The sequence below is a fragment of the Nycticebus coucang genome, chromosome 11 (genome assembly GCF_027406575.1).
Source record: "Nycticebus coucang isolate mNycCou1 chromosome 11, mNycCou1.pri, whole genome shotgun sequence".
NCBI lineage: Eukaryota > Metazoa > Chordata > Mammalia > Primates > Lorisidae > Nycticebus > Nycticebus coucang.
The window spans coordinates 76,493,149-76,509,453 of record NC_069790.1 but is presented as its reverse complement, the minus strand read 5'-3'; the positions used below and the strand labels follow the sequence as shown (position 1 = coordinate 76,509,453).

The 16,305-nt window shown below is 38.8% G+C and overlaps 1 protein-coding gene across 4 annotated transcripts in view; it reads right to left on the bottom strand.

The window, feature by feature from the left end:
• Positions 1 to 16,305, bottom strand: part of LHFPL3 (LHFPL tetraspan subfamily member 3) — a 612,036-nt gene that overhangs the window by 183,351 nt on the left and 412,380 nt on the right. The gene's annotated exons all lie outside the window — the stretch shown is intronic.

Here is a 16,305-nt window from a genome sequence, read left to right as displayed (position 1 = left end):
AGCCTATAGACAAAGGAGGCCAAGAGGCTACAGCCAACAACTGATCGTCCTGCGAATACAAACCCGCAGGACTAAACACAGGGCCTGAGGCACAGGTTCTGGGAACTCAAATCAGCCTCTCCTCTGCAGAGGAATCTGGCAAGGTCAGAAACAAACTCCCACAGGGTTGTTCCCTTCACCCAGTAACATAAACTAAGGGTGGGGCTGGAACTGAGTGAACACCTCCAGCCTCTATCAAGTGCCCAAGGTTGACAGGCCACACCACCCCCTGCTGCATAAAGACAGAGAATAGCGGCCTAGTCGAGCAGACACAGACTACCCTGTGACTTAGGCAGGTGCAAACCCCTGGAGTATCTGCTTACTGCAGACAACTGACTGGGTCACAGCCCTGTGGGGCTAGCAGCGACTGGGTGTGACAGAGCTGCAAGGTGGGGAAGGAGGCATCAATTTTCCCAGACTGATCTCTTTACTGGTGGCTCTTCCTGACTCCATGCAGCACTGGAGCAAGCCATTTTAGAGCAGTCACCAGACCCCTGTGATCCAGTTCCCAGGGACCTCTTGAACTCTCACCCGAGGCAGCTGCTGACTGAGACAATTGACTTGGACCTTTTGAACTGAGTCACTCACCTGGGGACTATCCAGGTGGTGCCCTGGGTGTGTGGTTGAAGGAAGGTTTGATTTTCCTTTTCCATTTGTTGCCTGTGGTGGGTGGCGTGACTTAATTGCTGGTATTTCTCCACAACTGAGACTTCAACCCAGAGTAACTGTTTCACTAGGGTCACATAGAAACCAGCTGAAAACAAGACAGAACCACTTAGCCCCTCTACACCAAACAGGGCCGCAGTTTCTCAGGCCACAGCACTGTACGGGTCCTTGACAAAACACCAGAGGAAAATCAAAGGGAGTAAAACAATCATGGGGTGGAATCAGCGGAAAAACTCTGGTAACATGAATAACCAGAATAAATCAACACCCCCAAGGAAAGATACGGCAGATGTAATTGAAGATCCCATTCACAAATAACTGGCTGAGATGTCAGAAATCGAATTCAGAATTTGGATGGCAAACAAGATTAACAAAATGGAATTAGGAATTCGTGGAGAAATTCAAAAGCTGTCTCAAGAATTTAACGAATTTAAAGACAAAACCACCAAAGACTTAGACACACTGAAACAAGAATTTGCAGCCCTCAAAGATATGAAAAATACAGTAGAATCCCTTAGCAACAAAATGGATCAAGCAGAAGAAAGGATCTCCGACATTGAAGATAAAGCCTTTGAACGCTCCCAAACTCTCAAAGAGGAAGAGAAATGGAGAGCAAAAATGGATCACTCACTCAGAGAGCTCTGGGATAACTCGAAGAAGGCAAATATCCGTCTCATAGGAATTCCTGAAACAGATGAAGTGGCCTAACTGGGTGCAGAGGCCCTTCTGCAGGAAATTATGAAAGAGAATTTTCCAGACATTCCTAGAGAACCTGAAATTCAGATAGCAGATAGCTTCAGAACCCCAGCACGACTCAACCCCAATAAGACATCCCCCAGGCATATCATAATTAACTTCACTAAAGTTAATATGAAGGAGAAAATTCTCAAAGCGGCCAGGCGAAAGAAATCTATTACCTTCAAAGGGAAGAACATTAGAATGACTGCAGATCTCTCTGTTGAAACTTTTCAAGCCAGAAGAGGGTGGTCATCAACGTTTAATCTCCTCAAGCAAAATAACTTTCAACCCCAGATCTTGTACCCAGCTAAACTGAGTTTCATTTATGATGGAGAAATTAAATACTTTAATGACATACATATGCTAAAGAAATTTGCCATAACCAAACCAGCTCTTCAGGATATTCTCAGACCTATCCTCCATAATAACCAACCCAATCCTCTACTACAAAAGTAAACTCACTCAGAAACTTCTGATCAAACTCCAACTTCCACAATGGCAAAAGATTAAAAATGCCCACTGGACTTTCGAAAAACTCAATACCCCAAATTTCACCAAACTTATCAATACTCTCCATTAATGTGAATGGCTTAAACTCCCTCTAAAGAGACATAAGTTAGCTGACTGGATACAAAAACTCAGGCCAGACATTTGTTGCATACAAGAGTCACATCTTAACTTAAAAGACAAATATAGACTCAGGGTGAAAGGATGGTCATCCATAATTCAGGCAAATGGTAATCAGAAAAAAGCAGGAGTTGCAATTTTATTTGCGGATACAATAGGCTTTAAACCAACAAAAGTAAGGAAGGACAAAAATGGTCACTTCATATTTGTTAAGGGTAAGACTCAATATGATGAGATTTCAATTATTAATATCTATGCACCCAACTAGAATGCACCTCAATTTATAAGAGAAACTCTAACAGACATGAGCAACTTGATTTCCTCCAACTCTATAACAGTCAGAGATTTTAACACTCCTTTGGCAGTGATGGATCGATCCTCCAACAAAAAGCTGAGTAAAGAAATTCTAGATTTAAATCTAACTATCCAGCATTTAGATTTAGCAGACATCTACAGAACATTTCATCCCAACAAAACTGAATACACATACTTCTCATCAGTCCACGGAACTTACTCCAGAATCGATCACATCTTAGGTCACAAGTCTAACCTCAGTAAATTTAAAGGAATAGAAATTATTCCATGCATCTTCTTGGACCATCATGGAATAAAACGTGAGATGAGTAACAACAGGAATCTGCATACTCATACAAAAACATGGAAGTTAAATAACCTTATGCTGAATGATAGCTGGGTCAGAGATGAGATTGAGAAGGAAATTGCCAAATTTCTGGAACAAAATGACAATGAAGACACGAACTATCAGAACCTCTGGGACACCGCAAAGGCAGTTCTAAGAGGGAAATTTATAGCACTGCAAGCCTTCCTCAGGAGAACGGAAAGAGAGGAAGTAAGCAACTTAATGGGACATCTCAAGAGACTGGAAATGGAAGAACACTCCAACCCCAAATCCAGTAGAAGAAAAGAAATAACCAAAATCAGAGCAGAACTAAATGAAATTGAAAACAAAAAATAATACAACATAACAATAAATCAAAAAGCTGGTTTTTTGAAAAGGTCAACAAAATGGATAAACCTTTGGCCAACCTAATCAGGAAAAGAAGAGTAAAATCTCTAATCTCATCAATCAGAAATAACAAAGACGAAATAACAATAGACTCCTCAGAAATCCAAAAAATCCGTAACGAATATTACAAGAAACTTTACTCTCAGAAATACGAAAATCTGAAGGAAATTGACCGTTACTTGGAAGCACGTCACCTTCCAAGACTTAACCAAAATCAAGTGGAAATGTTGAACAGGCCCATATCAAGTTCGGAAATAACATCAACCATACAAAATATCCCCAAAAAGAAAAGCCCGGGACCAGATGGTTTTACATCAGAATTCTACCAAACCTTTAAAGAGGAATTAGTACCTATATTACTCAACCTGTTCCAAAAGTTAGAAAAAGAAGGAAGACTACCCAACATGTTCTATAAGCAAACATCACCCTGATCCCCAAACCAGGAAAAGACTCAACAAGAAAATTATAGACCAATATCACTAATGAATATAGATGCAAAAATATTCAACAAGATTCTAACAAACAGGATCCAGCAACATATCAAACAAATCATACATCATGACCAAGTCGGTTTTATCCCAGGGTCTCAAGGCTAATTCAATATACGTAAATCTATAAATGTAATTCAGCACATAAACAAATTAAAAAACAAAGACCATATGATTCTCTCAATCGATGCAGAAAAGCTTTTGATAACATCCAACATCCCTTCATGATCAGAACACTTAAGAAAATTGGTATAGAAGGGACATTTCTTAAACTGATAGAGGCCATCTACAGCAAACCCACAGCCAATATCATATTGAATGGAGTTAAATTGGAATAATTTCCACTCAGATCAGGAACCAGACAAGGCTGCCCATTGTCTCCATTGCTCTTTAACATTGTAATGGAAGTTTTAGCCACCGCAATTAGGGAAGAAAACATGATCAAGGGTATCCACATAGGGTCAGAAGAGATCAAACTTTTGCTCTTCGCAGATGATATGATTGTGTATCTGGAAAATACTAGGGACAAAACTCTTAGAAGTGATCAAGGAATACAGCAGTGTCTCAGGTTACAAAATCAACATTCATAAATCAGTAGCCTTTATATATACCAAAAATAGTCAAGTTGAAAAAACAATTAAGGACTCTATCCCATTCACAGTAGTGCCAAAGAAGATGAAATACTTGGGAGTTTATCTAACAAAGGACGTGAAAGATCTCTACAAAGAGAACCATGAAACTTTAAGAAAAGAGATAGCTGAGAATGTTAACAAATGGAAAAATATACCATGCTCATGGTTGGGAAGTATCAACATTGTTAAAATGTCCATACTACCCAAAGCAATATATAATTTCAATGCAATCCCCATTAAAGCTCCACTATCATACTTTAAAGATCTTGAAAAAACAATACTTCATTTTATATGGAATCAGAAAAAAACTCGAATAGCCAAGACATTACTCAGAAATAAAAACAAAGCAGGAGGAATCACGCTACCAGACCTCAGACTATACTACAAATTGATAGTGATCAAAACAGCATGGTCTGGCACAAAAGCAGAGAAGTAGATGTCTGGAACAGAATAGAGAACCAAGAGATGAATCCAGCTAATTACCATTATTTAATCTTTGACAAGCCAATTAAAAACATTCAGTGGGGAAAAGATTCCCTATTTAACGAATGGTGCTGGGTGAACTGGCTGGCAACCTGTAGAAGACTGAAACTGGACCCACACCTCTCACCATTAACCAAGATAGACTCTCACTGGATTAAAGATTTAAACCTAAGACATGAAACTATAAAAATACTAGAAGAGAGTGCAGGGAAAACCTTTGAAGAAATTGGGTTGGGCGAGTTTTTTATGAGAAGGACCCCCCCGGGCAATTGAAGCTGCTTCAAAAATACACTATTGGGACTTGATCAAACTAAAAAGCTTCTGCACAGCCAAGAACACAGTAAGTAAAGCAAGCAAACAGCCCTCAGAATGGGAGAAGATATTTGCAGGTTATGTCTCTGACAAAGGTTTAATAACCAGAATCCACTGAGAACTCAAACGCATTAGCAAGAAAAGAACAAGGGATCCCATCGCAGGCTGGGCAAGGGACTTGAAGAGAAACTTCTCTGAAGAAGACAGGCGCACGGCCTTCAGACATATGAAAAAATGCTCATGATCTTTAATCATCAGAGAAATGCAAATCAAAACTACTTTGAGATATCATCTAACTCCAGTGAGACTAGCCTATATCACAAAATCCCAAGACCAGAGATGTTGGCGTGGATGTGGAGAAAAGGGAACACTTTTGCACTGCTGGTGGGAATGCAAATTAATACATTCCTTTTGGAAAGATGTTGGAGATCACTTATTGATCTAAAAATAGATCTGCCATTCAATCCTATATTCCTCTACTAGGTATATACCCAGAAGACCAAAAATCACATCATAAAAAAGATATTTGTACCAGAATGTTTATTGCAGCCCAATTCATAATTGCTAAGTCATGGAAAAAGCCCAATTGCCCCTCGATCCACGAATGGATTAATAAATTGTGGTACATGTACACCATGGAATATTATGCAGCCTTAAAGAAAGATGGAGACTTTACCTCTTTCATGTTTACATGGATGGAGCTGGAACATATTCTTCTTAGTAAAGTGTCTCAAGAATGGAAGAAAAAGTACACAATGTACTCACCCTTATTATGAAACTAATGTAGGACCTTCACATGAAAGCTATAACCCAGTTACAACCTAAGAATAGGGAGAAGGGGGAAAGGAAGGGGAGGGAGCGGGGAGGAGGTGGAGGGAGGGGGATTAACGGGATTACACCTGCAGTGCATCTTAGAAGGGTATACGTGAATCCTAGTAAATGTGGAATGTAAAGTTCTTAGCAAAATAACTAAGAAAATGCTACAAAAGCTATGTTAACTAGTGTGATGAAAATGTGTCAAACGATCTATGAACCAAGTGTGTGGTGCCCCATGATCATACTAATGTACACAGCTACGATTTAATAAAAATAAATAAATAAATAAATAAAAAGAAAAAAAAAGTGTTGCCCCTAATAAATGAAAGAAGACAAAGGTGCCTACTGTCACCACGTCTATTCAGCATAGTATAGAAGTCCTGGCCAGAGCAATCAGGCAAAAGAAGAAAGTAATGGCATCCAGATCAGGAAAGAGGAGGTCAAACTATCCCCGTCGGATGACAATATGATCTTATATCTAGAAAGACTACCAAAAGACTCCTGGAATTGATAAATAAATTCAGCAAAGTACCAGGTTACAAAAATCAACATACACAAATCAGTAGCATTTCTATATATTAGTAATAGTCAAGTGGAGAGTCAAATCAAGGACTCAATACCGTTCACAACAGCTACAGGGAAAATAAAATACCTAGGAATATACTCAACAAAGAAGGTGAAATACCTCTACTAGGAGAACTACAAAACATTGGTGAAAGAAATCACAGATGGCACAAACAAAAGGAAATACATCCCCTATTGATGGATTGGTAGAATCAACATCATCAAAACGTCCATACTTCCCAAAGTGCTTTACAGATTTAACATGATCCCCAGCAAAATACCAGCATTGTATTTTACAGACATGTAGACAAAATTATCCTAAGCTTCATATGGAACCAAAAAAAGTCCAATAGCCAATGCAATCTTAAGTAAAAAAGATAAATGTGGAGGCCTTATATTCCCTGACTACAAATTATACTTCAAGGCTGTAGAAACCAAAACAGCACAATACTGGTATAAAAGTAGTGTTAATAGACCAATGGAATAGACTAGAGAATCCAGAAATAAAACTGTCTACCTACAACCAACTGATCCTCAACAAAGCAGACAATAACCTACCCTGGGGAAAGAAAACCCTATTCAATAGATGGTGCTGGAAAAATTGGTAACCTATATGCAGAAGAATGAAACAGGACCTCTCTCACCATTCACAAAATTAATTAAAGATGGATTAAAAACTTAAATGTAAGTTTAAGAAAATATTCTAGAAGAATATGTATGGAAAATTCTTTTAGACATCAGCCTAGTTGAACTTATGACTAAGACCCCAAAGGCAAATATAGCAACAATGAAAATAAATAAATGGGACTTAATTAAATTAAAAAGCTTCTGCACAGCAAAAGAAATAATCAACAGAGTAAACAGATAACCTACAGAATGGGAGAAAATTTTCACAAACTATACATCTGACAAAGAACTGATATCTAGAATCTAAGAAGAACTCAAATAAATCAGCAAGTAAAAAACAAACCCATCAACCCATCAGAAGATTTGAACAGAAGTTTTTTGAAAGAAGGTAGGCAAATGGCTAGCAAATATATGGAAAATACTCATCATCTGCTCAGGTTGGACTTGAACTGTTAGGCTCAAGTGGTCCTCTTGCCTCAGCCTCCTGAGTTGGTGGGATTACAGACATGAGTTACCATACTGGGCAGTTTTGACTGTTTTTGTCATGACAAATAGGGGAGAGTTTCAATGGAATTATGGATGTAGAAGTCAGAAGGGGAATTAAGGAGTGAATCACTAATGAGAGAGTGAACAACAACAAAAAAATACTAATCATCACGAAGGATATCAAACTAAAATCACACTGAGATACTGCCTCATTCCTGTCAGAATGGCCATTATCAGTAAGTCAAAAAACAATAGATGTTGGCATGGGGCAGAGAGAAAGGAACACTGTTGATGGGGCTGCAAATGAGTGCAACCTCTATGGAAAACATAAGTATGGAGATTCCCTAAAGAAATAAATGACCTACCTAATTCAATCCAGTAATCCCCCTGTTGGGTGTCTATCCAAAGGAAAAGAAGTCTTTTTATCAGAAGACACCTGCACTTGAATGTTTATCACAGCACCATTGACAATCACAAAGATGTGGAGTCAACCAAAGTACCCTTCAATTCACAAGTGGATAAAGAAAATGTGGTATATGTATTCCATGGAGTATTACTCAGCCATAAAAAGGAATGAAATAATGTCATCTGAAGCAACTTGATTAAAATCGGAGACCATTATCCTAAGTGAAGTATCTCAAGAATGAAATACTAAACCCCATATGCCTCACTAATGAGTGGGAGTTAGTAGATGGGTACATATGGGCATAAAGTGATGTAAAGGACATGAGAAACCAGGAAGAGGGGAGGGAGGAAAGTGGGTATGGGGTAAAAATTTACCTGTTGGGTACATTTTTTCTATTCTGGAGATGGGCACACCAAAGCTCTTGACTTAAGTATCATTAGAGAGTCCGTGTAACAAAAACACATGTATATGTTAATACACATACTTTTAAATTAAAAAAGAGAAAAAAGGAATCTTTAGAGTCAAAAATGAAATTTATAGGTTTCTTTTTTTTTTGAGGTCGTATTTTGTGAAGCATTATCAGAAACAACACATATTTCTGCCAGCAGCCTTGGCATTTATGCATCTCCACAGTACTTCAGCTGGCACGGTATTATTAGCCATCCTGCCAGGTGTTGAGAACAACTATGTCTCCCTCACCAGGGGCAAGTGAAGTGACAGGCAATGGAATCACTCAGCATATAGCAAGAATGTAATCACCTATTCTACCAAAAATGTTTTATGTACATTACAAAAACAATTATGAGTGGGGAAGCTGAGGTTCAAGGACACTAACATTTCCCTTAATACCTGCATAGAAAAGAACTAGAGAATCCAGGGTATATGAAAGAGGCTTTTCTGGAGGAACGAAGTAGATCCAACAGGAAGAAAATTAATTTATATAGACTTTTGGTGCATTTATGAGGAGAAAAAACTACAGGAAGTTTATTTGTAGTCTAAAAGTTTAAATAATGGTATAGATAAAAAGGCTAGAAATAATAGATTTGTCCTGAAATAAAAGCAGTACATTTTTAAAGAGTTTCTATTACATGTTAAGATCAAAATAACAAATTTAGAAACAGAAAATTGATCACTAATTAACCTTATACACAGAGATACCTACTGAAGCTAGATAGAACTGAAATCACACCCAGTCTTAGAAAAAAGAAGGGGCCACAGATCAGTAACTTAGAAATAAGAAGTAAAACCCATAAACTTTGTGTATCATGAAGCTCAGTAATACTGTTTTCTGGTCACATGACCCTACTGCTAAAAGGGAGAAGGGAGGGGTGGAGGGTGAAACTGGTAGGTTGTAACCTAACTGAAAGGCTTCATTTAACGTTGTGCTAGAACGTTGATTGTACCTTTACTGGTAGAACCAGATCTTGGACATCATGACTTTGCTGTATAAAGTTTCTATTCTACTCTTCTTTTTTTTTTTTTAAACTCTCCCCCTTGCTGCCTATCTGCTGGCTTGCTTTCCTTCTTTCCAGTTTGATATTACCTGGAGATCCTTGACTCTGCAATTCTCATCTCAGGGACTAAAAAGATCATTGAAAAAATGAAAAAAGATCATTTTGGCTACTGAAGTGGAGTGGGTAACGATGGAGCGGGTGACAGCCATGGAAAGTCAGCACTGCCTTTGCCCTCACCTTCCTGACTATTTCTGATGGGAAGTCTACTAACTGGGGAAGGATGAAAAGAAAATTCCAACTTTTAGGGTATCCCTGGAGACTGGGTATCAGTAAAAGGAAGAGCTCCCTCTTTGGGCACACAGGGTACATTAATGAAAGGTGAGCCAGCAGGTCCTTGGCTCAAGCCCCTTCAGTGACTTCACATGATCTTGCTCAGAGTCAAAGCCAAGGTCCTTTACGGTGGTCTCCGAGGCCATCCTTGCCACCCTGACCTCTTGGTTATCTGCACCCTAGTTCCCTCTGTTTCAGGCACCTTGGCTTCTTCACTGCTCCTCAGGGACAGTCTTATTGCTGGCAGAGCCTTTGCTTTTGCTGTTACCTCTTCCAGAAATGTTCTTTCCCCAAACCACATGGCTCCTCCCCTCACCTCTCTTAGGTTTTACCAAATGTCACATTCGCAGTGAGGTGTTCTGTGGCTAGTTTGTCTAAAAGTTCACATACACCTGGATTCCATCTAACTTGCTGCACACGTTCCCCTTTCTTGTTAACTGTCTGTCTTCCCAGGAAAGTCATGAGCAGAGATTTTTGCCTCTTTGGTTTATTACTGTATCCCTAGCACCCACAATAATGCCTGTGTATGCAGTAGGCACTCAAAAATTATGTGTTGAATAAGCGAATTATTGATTGAACAAATGAGTCTGTTATTCTAGTGCCTATCTCATGATGAGCTTGTTCCACTGTTGCACAGCCTCAACCTTAGAAAGTTATGGTTTTGGTTAAATTGAAACATGTCTCTTTGTAATGTCCACATATTGCTACTCCTTCTCCTGCTTTAAGCTGTTGATTTATTTAGAAATAGTTGTTTGTCTGTAGTGGTTACTCTTGTTGTTCCTGAGTGGGGTGGTTTCCTGTGGCCTGTTGAGCATCCGGAGACACCCACATTGTCCGTGCTGCCACTACCCACCCCCGAGGAGCAGGGAAGAAAGCCCACCACCACTGTGGGCAGGCAGCAAAGGGAGAGTGGTTGGGGGAAGAGAACTTTCCTTGGATGTGTTGCTAGAGATTATCTCCTCTGGTTTATTTTCACACCCAGAGGTAACTAGAGAATATCTGAATTCAGATGCTTGACTCAAGTCCATCAACAAATACCTGTATTATTCTCCCATCCCCCACCTTTTTTTGTGTGTTTTGGAGACAGGGTCTCCTTTTGTTGCCAAGGCATGAGTGTAGTGGCATCACCACAGTTCATTACAATTCCAAACTCGCAGACTCAAGGGACCTGCCTGCCTTAGCCTTCTCAGTAGGTGAGACTATAGGTATGCACCTATGTATTATAGAGACAAGGTCAATGTTACCCCAGTTGGTCTCAAAATCTTGGCCTCAAGTGATCCTCCCACCTTAATCTCCCAAAATGCTAGGGTTACAGGTGTGAGTCACCACAACCACCCTAATTTTCCCAATTTTAAAGAAGATGAAGCTGAGATGTTTAGGGCTGGCCCAAAGCCACATGGCCAATAACTGATGAGTTGAGACCAGCAGCAAAGTTTTCTGTCTGTGATCTGGGGTCTGTCCACTCTTTGGAGGGGGGACAGATCTGGGGTTCTGTCCACTATCATAGTGCCCACATTGTATAAGAATTTAATGAGGCAAGGAGGTGCCCCCGCCATGGGCCAGCATTCTTTTTTTTTTTTTTTTGCGGTTTTTGGCCAGGGTGGGTTTGAACCCACCACCTCCGGTATATGGGGCCAGTGCCCTACTCCTTGAGCCACAGGCACTGCCTGGGCCAGCATTCTTAACTCCCACCCAATCCACCCATGGAACTTGGACCGTGCTGGTCATCCAAGGCAGAAAGCATGTGAGGCATCCTGGGGCTCTTTGGTTTGACGTTCGTCTTTTCCTTTTAATCACCCCTATAAGCCAAAGAGCCCCTAAAAGAGTATTTAATGTGTTCACTACTCTGAAGGCAGGAGCTCTTACTGCTCTCAGGCCTTCATTTGAAAGGACCCCTCTGAAGATGTCCCTGGAGTATTGTAGAGCTGAAGGGAACCTCAGAGGCCATTTGGGTAAGTCCTGTATGATATAGACCAGCAAGCTTCATTCTGGAACTGTTAAGAGACTGGTCCAAAGTTCCGGAGCTATGTCAGGGATGGTGCTAGAACTGGGCCACTTGCTTCCAAGGGCACACTCTCTCCACTAGGCCACATTGCCACTCACCATGTGGCCACGACATGGTCTGGTACCTCACATCAAATTTTTGAAGGATTTCTCAATTAGTATTTAAGTAAAATGAATTTATTTTAACTCCCGATACTATAGCATTAAAAAAAGGTTAAACCACTTAATAAATAAAGGGTAGCCTGAGTCACCTCTTGATGGATAATCACATTTTCTCATTTGCAGTTTAAGTGCCAGAAGACAAAGTGACTTTAAAACTGCTCTTGAGAGGACCCAATTATCTGATAAGCACTTCCAAAGACTACATACACAAATGCAGAAACAGACCTCTTTATGAATGGTGTCTGACAAGGAAAGAGATATTTGTGGCGTAGGAGCTCTGGAAAATGTAATTATTTATCCTTTCACAATTAATGAAAGAAATTGAAAATGAAGCTTTCATTGCAAACCCTTTTTATCAGGATGAAACTTTAATTTTACATAATTAAATTGACTTCACAGTTCAGTGTGTTAAAATATGCAATTAAGCAGCATATTAAGGTTAAATGGCTAGTGTTGTTGGCTCATTTAGAAGTCACGCTGCTGAACTCCCAAACAATACCTCCCCATCATTATCACCCCCATGGCCAGGGATGGCACATGGCCTGCTGTGTCCCCAAATTCAGAGCAGGAAATCAAGTTTTCTTTGCTTGAGCCAACTCCTGTCTAAAGTTAGTTGGATCTTTAACAAGGTTTCACTTCTCTTTGTTTTTCAGTGGAGCTTGATTTTTTTTGGCATGAAAAAATATTCTGGCACTTTGATGGTGCACCATAGGTGATGAACTTCCTTATAGAGATTCCCTCTAAGACAACACTTGTATCTTCAAAGTCGCTGTCTTTTGTCTATTGAAAGTATGCTAAAATTCTTTTATTTTAATTTTCCCATTTCACAATTTATGATAAATTTCAGTTTAGACCTCTTTCAAAAGATCTTTGCATTCTCAGAAAGGAAAGACTTAAGAAAGCTGTGGGAGGCTTTGGAGGGGGACAGAAAAGCAGGATTTGGGTGAGGTCACTACTGGAAATGTATCCTAGGAGGTAGCAGTGGGGAGAGGTGGAGACTTTTATCTGTGCACCGCCCCCTTGTTTTCTCTTTGAATAGCGACCTTTGTGATGATTAATTTATGGCTCAGTATCATCTTACATTCTCTTTCATCTGAAGACTGTGAGTGGAGCATAGTTCAACAATTAGAACTGAGTTTTCCCCCGTTCTTTGATATATTTTAGAATTCATGTATAAGTGATTTTTGTTTTATCCATGAAGGTGGTTTTTGGAAGTATTCATGGATCTAAGCAATATCCTTGCTGTAATGAAACACAGAAAACCTCAATCTACACAGTAGCTTTTCCAGATAATTAGGGAAGTGTGTGGCTGGATTAATAACATTGAATCACATGAAAGTGACCACTCAGGAAGGACTTCTTTGAACTGGGAACATTTGCCACATTACAGCCTTAGTCTCTGTATAATGTCCCTGCTACTTATTAATTATAAGGTGTAGGTTGATATGATAATTGGTAGACGATAAAACCAGAAGAAGATTGTAAAAGACATTGCAGTGTGTATAGTGATATACAGGGATAGTGATGTAATCTGTAACATTTCAGAATGTATGAATGTTTTACTTTTTTGAGGCAAGGCTTGAGATATGGTATTGCCTTCTTCCATGATACTCGAAGGCACTACCAGGTTAATAAATTCTTCCAAAATTCTGAGCTAGCACTAGCTTTTCCTGTCCCACAGCATCACCACTTTGGCTACTATAGAACATCTCAATGGTTTTATCAGAAAAAAATTTAATGTGGAAAAGAATGTTTTAATAAGCAAAAAGTTATATCAATGCACCCATGCAAATGTAAAATTTATACACAATAAATTTCAAAATTACAAATTATTCTTATCTTTTTGTTAAACCCAATCTCTCTTTCCTTAGGACTTACAGAAGATAACATTGATGGCATTGAGTTTTGGTTATTGCCATGTACCTGCAAGCTAGTTTTGGTTATTGCCATGTACCTGCAAGCTATTAAACTACTTTTCAGTGAAACCATGTTCACACACACAACATAAACAATCACTGATCAGTCTTTCCTCCAGCAATCTGACTTTGGAAGTGTCAGTGTTGAGCAAGTGTTTATATGTACCTGTAATACCAAACAATAAAGGCTACTCTGTAGGACAATATAAACCTTGTACCACTTCTCAGAAGCATGTTGGTCTGATTAAGTTTTATTTGGGGGCAAGACACTATCGCAAGAGGGACTTTACCTAACAAATGCAATCAGTATAACCTGGCTTATTGTACCCTCAAGGAATCCCCAACAATAAAAAAAAAAAAAAAAAAAGAGATACAAAAAAACGTTTTATATAAGGCTTAGAAATCTTGGTCTGATTTTATAGACTCTGTTGTATGAGGGGCTGATATGCCTGCACGGTAGAGCTGTTTACATGTTCACAGAGTCTCACATGAAGGAATTTCAATGGAGAAATTGAAATGTTTCATCAGTGTGGCTCTCTGCTGCTTTACTGGACATGTCTGTTTTGATACAGATGAACTGGGTGCTAATTTAGTCCTTCAGAACAAGATGGAAGAAACAATGGTGATACAAGCAAATGGAGAAGATGAGAAACACGGCAAAATCACACAGAGATGATCCCTAAACCTCACTCTGGCCTCTTTAAACCATCTTTCCCATCAAAACTTTTACTGATGTATTCCTAACATATCACTGAGTAGATATGATGCTTTCTTTAATGAAGTCCTAGACAGAAGGGATCAGACATCAACATTTAACTGAATCAACCAGAAGACAAGACCCATTTCATAAACTGTTGAGCATTATTCTACAAACCTGGCTATTCTTTTCTGAAGCATGAACTTAGAATTGTTGTCACTTTCACACCTTAGTATGAGATAGAATTCTCAATTGCCAAGTTCTTATCCTGTTTTTGTTATTTTTTGCCTCTTTCTCAATTTTCTTCTCTTTTGTGGCCAAAGGGTATAGAAAGGTTAAAGGTTCTCAATATACATTGAGCTGTATAGGGAATAAATAACATTCTGCTCTATTTTAGGTGTTAAAGGAAATCAAGAATTTGCAGACAAAGTAGTCCTTTCTTTAATTTATCCTTTTGGGAAAGATAACTTGTTCCAATATTTAGCTATTCTTACCATTCCATCTTAAGTGAAGTCAACTGGACAGAGACCTGTGCACATCTAACTCGCCCCAAAGACAACAGATAAGGACACCTAATTAATGAAAGCGTGTGAAAGCACTAAATCAGTAGCATAAATAAAAGTGTAATTATCCTTTATATCTAGAAACTCTGAGAGGAAGGCAGTTTTGTTTTTAGGAAGTTTCAGCATCACTCCCTGGTGAAAAGTTATTTTTGTGATTAGAATACTTTTAATAGAACTAAGTCAACTAATCTGTGTTCTGTCTATAAATCAAGGAGATAAAGTATTTCTGGGTGACTGCTGGTCTGCTCTATTTTTATATCTTTAGAGTTCATAGTTTACCTGCATAAACAATATGGTCTAAATATAAAGCTTTCTAATACCATTATTACCTGTGACATTCGTGTAGACATGAATACCCTGTTTCCCTGAAAATAAGACATCCTCCGAAACTAAGACCTACTTATAGGAAAGGTAAGATGTCCTCTGAAACTAAGACCTAGCGCATCTTTGGGAGCACACCTTAAAATAAGACACTTTTATTTTCGGGGAAACAGGGTATATGCTTATATTACCTGTTGAAGTAGTGAACGGTTTTTGAAATTCACAACTACTTGAAATAATAAGCTAAATGTCATAATTCAAGGATGGTTTAGTTCCCAATAAAGAATAAAAGCTAGAAGAAAGAACTGCCACTCAGCTGAAGATGCTGATATAAGTCCAAAGAATTAAAGATAACATAAAGATAAAACACTTAAATGAATCTCAAGGCTATCACAAAACAAAGACATTAAAATTCTACTTCCCAAAATTGGTTTAGAAATCTGGAAAAAAATTAAAACATTCATCTTCAGTAATGATTTGCTACCTCTTTCTTATTTGCCCACTGTAATATATTTACACTTCATTCACCAGTCAACGTGCTATTGTCTGGCCTAGCTTCTTTGTGTTTTGGAAGGCAATTTCCTTTTGAAAAGAAATCTGAGGAATTTTGATTACCCAGATAACACATTTAAAATTCAGCTAATTACTTAGTAAAGCATCACAAGGATGGAGAAGCAAGAATTCAGTGTACTAAAGTCTAATATGAAGTCAATAGATAATCTAATAACAGGGTGGGGGTGGGGTAAGGGAATGAGGGATTGGGGAGAGAGGAGGGAGGGAGTATGGGGGGGTCATGGTGTATGACACACCTCTTGGGGGCAGGACACAATTACAAGAGGGACTTTACTTAACAACCGCAATCAGTGTAACCTAATTCTTTGTACCCTCAATGAATCCCAAACAATAAAAAGTAAAAAAAAAATAAATAAAATTCAGCTAATCAGATA